Here is a 7,101-nt window from a genome sequence, read left to right on the forward strand (position 1 = left end):
ATATCTATCTGCAAAGGTGAAGGGGAGGTCAGCGAGATGAACATTTGCTAGTATGCCCCCCCACAATGTTCTCTCCTTACAGGAGGACACAGGCACTAAAGCTGGGAAAAGATAGCCATGGTCCTGTGGATTTAGAAATACACCAAAACACTTCCTGCCTTTTAAATTCTGTTACAAATTCCCTGCAAACAGGCTAAAATTTCACTGCCACGGGTATTTATGGGATGGTTAATGCACAATAATTCATGTTTTGAAGGGTGCTGTCTGCTTGTACTTGAGATACTGCTGTCACATATCCAGTCTAATCCACTTCTCACACTGCCAGGTACATAAGGCAGACATCTGTCATCACCACCCAGTTCTATCCCAGACCATTCCTTGAAGATGTTCAGGTTGATGACTTGCAATGTTGCTGCTTTAGTCATTATTGTGCCTCGCGTTCCTCAGGGTCACCGTCTCTTCTTTCCTCTTCGTGTTGAAACAGGGCTTGTTGAAGGACCTGGTTATCTGGCACTCTCAAAACATGGCCAAGGTCAATCTGTTTTCTCCACTGTACTGTTTGTACAGCTGTGGGTAATCACGCAGGCTCTCAAATCTCAGCATTCCTTTTGCTCTCTGGCTGCTTTATGATCACTGTCCCCCGCAGGCATCTGCACAGAAAGCACTTTGATTTCTGGGGAAAAGACATGTTCTTCCAGGACTTCAACTTGTACAGGTGTATGTGTAATGTATTTTTAATAATGGTGGCTCAGGAAAGCTTAATGTTGATGCTGATGACTTCCATGCGGGATGTATTCTTGTTATGGAAACAAAGAAAAGATTCCACCCGTTTTGATATCATATTCTTAGACCAGTGAGTAGAGATGTGCATGTCATGTATCCTTAAAAGCCCCCTGCTCCAAGCTTACTCTATATTATGTATTACATTTGCATAACCCATGGTAAAGTTAGAAAACATTGATAAAGGCATTTAGCATTAAAAAGGCATTAGGATTACAGTTATTACAGTTTTCTAAATGACTTCTGATTCTCTGGGGTTTGTTGATATAAATAGATTTTCCTGGAGGACAGGCAAATAAAAACTTCATGCTGACTTTTTAAAGGTGAGGTTATAAATGCATATCAAACCTTTATTACTTTGCTCTCTGGGGCCTTTGCACTGTGACAGAACTATAAAATGTTCAGTCTGTAATGAGCACAGCTCATTATGATTTCAGTTTTCCAGGTCGGAGCTGATCACAGCAGTCAGGGAAAGCATGGCCAGAATTTTGGAGACACCTGGTAAAGTAGCAGCCTATGACCAGGTCACAGCACTAGCACGTGTGTGGTAGATTCAGCGAGAAGGTTTTCAGTCTTACCATCCTCAACATCTTCAAGGTCATCATGACACAAAATTACGTTCTTAGACTAATACCTCTTGACAAAGTCTTCTCCAGCTCATTTTCAATGGACAAAGGTCTGTAGCACTACTGTACTTCATCTACTTGTCTTTAATTCTTTGTTGGGCCCCTGAGGCCCAACATAAACCTGGTTTCTGTGCCCAGACCATCACATCTTTATCCTTCTGGAGAGTATGAGAAGGCTCATGAGCCCCTTGTGGCACAGAGGCAGTGGATAAAGTCTGTGAGTGTGATGCCAAGACATTGTTCCTAGAGCACATGGGTACAAAAAGGCAGAAGTAACTGTATTAGTGTTTAAACAAGGCAAAACCTGGTAAGTACGGATCATGGTGACCCTGTGGAGCAGAAGAAGCTTGGGTGAGAGTAGCAGCTAGGTGTGGGAAGGTATAGAGCTATGTGGGAAGGTAGATGGAAGAACAGCAACACACTTTGAAGCAAAGGCTTCTTAAATGCAAATCTCTAACTGGTACCCCCTGATCCTGACCTCTCGTAACATGGTTAGCATAACTAATGCCATTTTTTAAGGCAAGTGGACATTTTCTGTGACCAAGCTGGTCATATGTCTGCCCCCTTTTTCCTTCTCGTCAGGCCTGGAAGGTGCTGTGCACCAGGCAGACTTCTCCTCCTCCTCCCTATCAGCCTCAAGGTTCCTGGGCACTGGGCTGACTACTCCTCTCCTTACCAGCCTTGAAGGTCCCAAGCACCCAGAAAACCAGGCAGTGATGAGCCCATCACAGAAGAGGGCAGCGAAGCAGCACGCAGAGCACTGTCTATAAAATCAAGCAGTTGCAAATCCTAAGTGGGACTTGGCCACAGCTGCTGCTGGACATCAAAACCTATGATCCCTCAGTGGTCGGGGGTGCCTCTACTATCATCTACTTCCTCCAAGGATTGAATGAGTGACTTGCGTTCTTTCATGTGTTTCCAGTCTATATTGTGACTGTTATATTGATACTGCAAGCCAAGTATGAAGATTTGACCTGATCTGCAGAGGGTTCAGGTGACTAGGAACCCAAAGCTAACCTGTGCTACAAATTTTGTGCTATGCTACTTGTAAAATTGTGCTACACTGATTCTGATTATAAAAATCCTATGCTATTCTGGTCATAAAATTATATGCTGTGCTGATCATAAAATTCTGTTAAAAAAGTAAAGCTTTATTGTAACTATAACTTAGTGCCGTCATCATTCTGTCCAGGATCCCCTTGGGTGACAAAACCCCTTTCATATAAAATTTCTCCTTGTCCAGCTGGGAATAAATCATCTGGAAGTCCCATACAAATATCTGGTGCAGGTGTAGCTATTTTTGCAGCAAGGGAGCCAGATGTATTCTGGTGGAAATATATCAAATAGCTCATTCTCCAGTCCAATAAGAAGCAACAGATGGCTCTTCAGCTTTGCATTGTGGAAGGGGTCTACTAAGTCAACCACAGAGAAAACAGAATCTGACAAAGTCAAAGAAAGTCCCTGAGACCAGCAGTGCCAGCAGAGTGCATGCTCAGAGGGGCACTTGTTAATCTCCGTTTTTTAATGCATAATCACCGTAGCCTCTATGCATGCACCAGCCACTAGTGTTAATGTTACAGGAGCTGGAGGGTTTTGCACTGAGGTGTGTAGGCGGGATGGGCATTTAGTTTGTTTCTTCATCCCACAGAACAAGGGAAGCTTCTTGTTGGGGTTTGGAGTCTGTCACTGGGAGTGGTTAATATGAGGCGCGCACGATAGCTTATGGGAAGAAGGTTCCCTTAACCTGTCATTTCTTGTGTGGGTGTGTTTTGCCCTGGAGCAACCTTAACTGCTTTTTAACAGAACTTTTTGGTGGGAATTGTTAGGAAAGCATTTCTCTAACTACCTGAGCCTTGCTGTGTTTTTTTGGCTCTACCTGTACCGCAGAATAAAATATTCTGTACATTGGGAATTCTCAAGACCTGATAGTCATCTCAATGGCACCCAATTTAAACAGAATTATTCCTGATTTACATTGGCATGAATGAGGGTTTTCCATATATAATGTAATATTTTGCCTCTCTCAGATGTAGACACAAACACGATTCTCAGACTCCTTCTTATAGAGGAGTAACTGCAGATGAATCGGATTAACTCTTTTGCTAGAAGCCATTACATCCAGACTGCAGCATTGCAAAGGACCAAGAGGGTGAAGGAGAATATGTGTTTGGCACTGCTTATCCAGGGGGTACTGAAGGACATAGGTACTGAAGAGCATCTGAGACTCTTCAAGGTTGGCAGGGTTCAGATAAGAGACTTAGGTATGTGTACAAAAAAAAGGCAAATTCTGCTGTTAGGTGATCAGATTTACCATTTCTGATGAGAACTGCACTTTCAGGCTCCCTCACTTTTGTGACTCCCATAGCTGAAGGAAATGTTTTGGTTTTGCTTTGTTTGCAGCTCTTACTCCATCAGCATCTTTTCCTAAACTACAACAAACTATAACTTTAGCCCACACAATTTTTCTTTGTCCTGCCACTGTGGCAGAAAAGCCCAGCATTTCGAGTGGGATAGACTGAAGCAGCTAGAAATATAAAGGATCATATCACTTCAGTTATAATTTGCAAGGGTCTCAGCACAGAGAGGGGCATGGGAGAGATGAGGGAGAAAGGTTAGTCTCTGCACTTCGCTTCTACTGCATTAAGGGTGTTGGTGTTGATGTAGATGCAGAATAAAGCCTTGAATTCCTCCAAAGCAATTCTTTCATGTGGTTGCCTCAGTAGAATGAAATATTTATGAAATAGCCAGCACACCCACCCAGACATAAGCCAGGCACTAACTGTTCATGTTTAGAAACAAACTTTCCCCATGGGTACATTATTCATAGCCGGTCACTTGCCAGTTTTCCCTTGGAAGATACAAACTAAACATTAGGAATTAAGGCAATCACAGTTGGGTTTTTTTTGTTTGTTTGTTTGGGTTTTTTTGTTTTGGTTTGGTTTTTTTTGCAGCTGAATGTTGCAGCAAACCTGTAGGTTCTCCCTGTCCTTCTCTTTTCCACTCACTCATTTGCAAGTCGGCTAAATCAATGGTGCATTCCCAAAGTCTTCCAGCTGATCCACTCAAAGGCTGCATCATAGTGCATTAGCACTTGGGAGGATCCTGCCACTTCCAAGAGAAATCTCAAATTCAAGTGGCTGAAAAACATTTGCAGCTTTCAAACATTATTCCAGGAAAAGAGGAAATCATCCTCCCGATCCATCCTGCCAAAAGACTATGGGCATCTCTGTTGCTTGAGAAACATAACAGGTTGTTGTTATAACAACTAGAGACCAGCTGACCTCCCACTTCCTTTTATCAACCAGCTGCAAAACTCCTCGGTCATGTAACAGTCTCAAATTGAACATCTGACCCCAGTTTATGCAATTCCCCTGTGACCGTTTCGTAAGCTTTTTGTCACTTCACTCAATTGTTTGTTGAAAGCATTCACAGTTATATTGGCTAATGTGAACATTTCAGTATGACAGATAGATAGCCCTATGGTTAAGCCTTCCATCTCCAAGGCAACCTCACAACCTTGCTCTAAGAGTACGTCATGCCATGAGATAAAACAAAAACCAAAAGGATACGTGGAGGTAATTCCAGCTCTAACTATCCATAGTGCTATTGCGTTAGGAGAGACTTTAGGAGATGTTCCCAAGCTGGTTATTTAAACATGGGAGGGCATCACAAAGATAGCATTTGTCTCTAAAGCTATGCAAGCCATATGGGCCCATGAAGAGTACGCTCTGAGCTCTGCGAGTAAACCCAGGGATCTTAAAGTTTCCAAAGAGCTACACTGAAATGACTGAGGGCATAAAGATATGGTGATTTCATGTGTCTGCCAAATCACTTGGGCTCTACCTCTGTACAGCTCCCTTACTTGAAGCTGTAGGTGTTGAAGCAGCTTTACTAGTGTTGTCTTTGAGTTGGACCTGGCACCGCTCCTATGTCTGCCCTTCGCAGCGTTCAGCTGAGTCGATACTAGACTCAGGCTTTACCGGAGAAGGAAAGATTCATTTCCCACTCCATCATTTCAAGGTGGTCTCTGCTGACGATGCTGCAGCAGAGCAAAAGCCTCACTGAAGAATATTGTGTAGGAGTGTTATTAAAGTAGGTCATTGCCCAAAGCGGCAGACTTAAGGGATCATATGAAGTTCCTACCTCCTACAGTGGTTGTTTTCAGTTGGTTTTCCCACTCAAAGAGGCACAGATCGTATCTGGTCCACCTACTCACGCTCTGTCCTCACAACCATGAGTCTTAAAAAACACTTTTTTCCATATGAAAGCTGAGTTAGAAATCTCGTCTTAGGATCTGGAGCAGTGTCGTATGCAAACCATATCTAATATCTCAGTGTGACTTGAAGTCTCTGAGAAAACCTCACTGGTTTGTTATTAGTTTGTTTGGGTTTTTTGCCCTGTCCTAAATCCTTGCGCCTCCTTTCTGTTACCATTTACTCCCTCAAAATGTTGCTATTCCTCCTTCACACTTGTGCAGGTGCGGGTGCCATTCTTCAGGCATAAAGAAAACACAAGTGGAACGGGAGGGGGAAAGGTATAATTATCAGCTAGAAGAAAGGGAAAGATACTGCAAATAACCTGTTGCCAAAGAACTTAAACACTGACACATTTAAATGGATTGGCTCAGAAAAAAAGTAGCAGTTCTTATTCACAACATCATCTCAGGGATGTCAAGAAAGCTCTTGAGTATCTCTGGGCACATGCAAAGTGTCACCGAGTCCATCAGAAAACAGCACAAGACCAAACCTCCGCTTGCCACAACTGGCCGAAAAGTCTCTGCTGCTGGGAAACATCTGAAAGCCAGCGCTCTTTCCACTGTCCTGCGACATCAACATAAACAAAACCACTCTGCTTTTTTTCCAAATAACTGCCAAGAACAGGGAAATAGCACAGTTTAAAAAAAAAAAAGTGTTTCCCAAAGCAGTTTTGTACATCTTCTAAAACAAAAGGCTGTGCTTAAATCTGTGCAGCGATAACACTGACACAAATAACTTCATGTTCTGATTTTGCTACATAGAAAGCAGAAAGCTCCTGTGCAGCTGGTAGGGCAGCAATGGAGCTGTTGCACAACTCAATATGCAGATCAGGCCTGAGGAAGTTCTGCCGGGATCCTCTTTGTACTTTGTTTTTAAAATGTGATTAACATCTGTTTTCTTAGATTAGGAAATTGCAGAGAGGTTTTACGTTACGCTTCTGAATAATTTTGAATGCTGCACAACAGAGTCGTGTTCTAGATATTTGGAAAACCCAAGTTTTAGCAACTCCTGCTTGGCTGCCTAGAGACTGTATAAAGCTCATTGTCAAAGCTTTACTCTTCTGCTCTCTGACTTCGGTGATTTGTTGTCCTCCTGAATCTGTTGACAGATTCACCCAGTATTCAAGTTTGCTAATAGCTGCATTTGTTTATTTGTTAAACACAAAGGCCTGAGCCAGGGCAGGTGTCTCTGCTCTTCCAGAACTGCCAAAGCACTCTGAAGCTTTCGCATCTCACAGCTGGGCTTATCTGGTTTCTAGTAAGGTGCAAGTTCCACTCAAATTTTTTTCCCAACTCAGGATGTTTATAATCACTCCTAGAGGCTCTTTCCCTCTGTCAAATCAGATCGACCAATTGACCAACAGATTAAAAAATTATTAAGGGTGGGGAGGAAGGGGACAGACACACATGCACACCCATACACAAAGGCTGTGAGCACTC

The sequence above is a fragment of the Numenius arquata genome, chromosome 2 (assembly GCF_964106895.1).
Source record: "Numenius arquata chromosome 2, bNumArq3.hap1.1, whole genome shotgun sequence".
Classification (NCBI taxonomy): Eukaryota; Metazoa; Chordata; class Aves; order Charadriiformes; family Scolopacidae; genus Numenius; species Numenius arquata.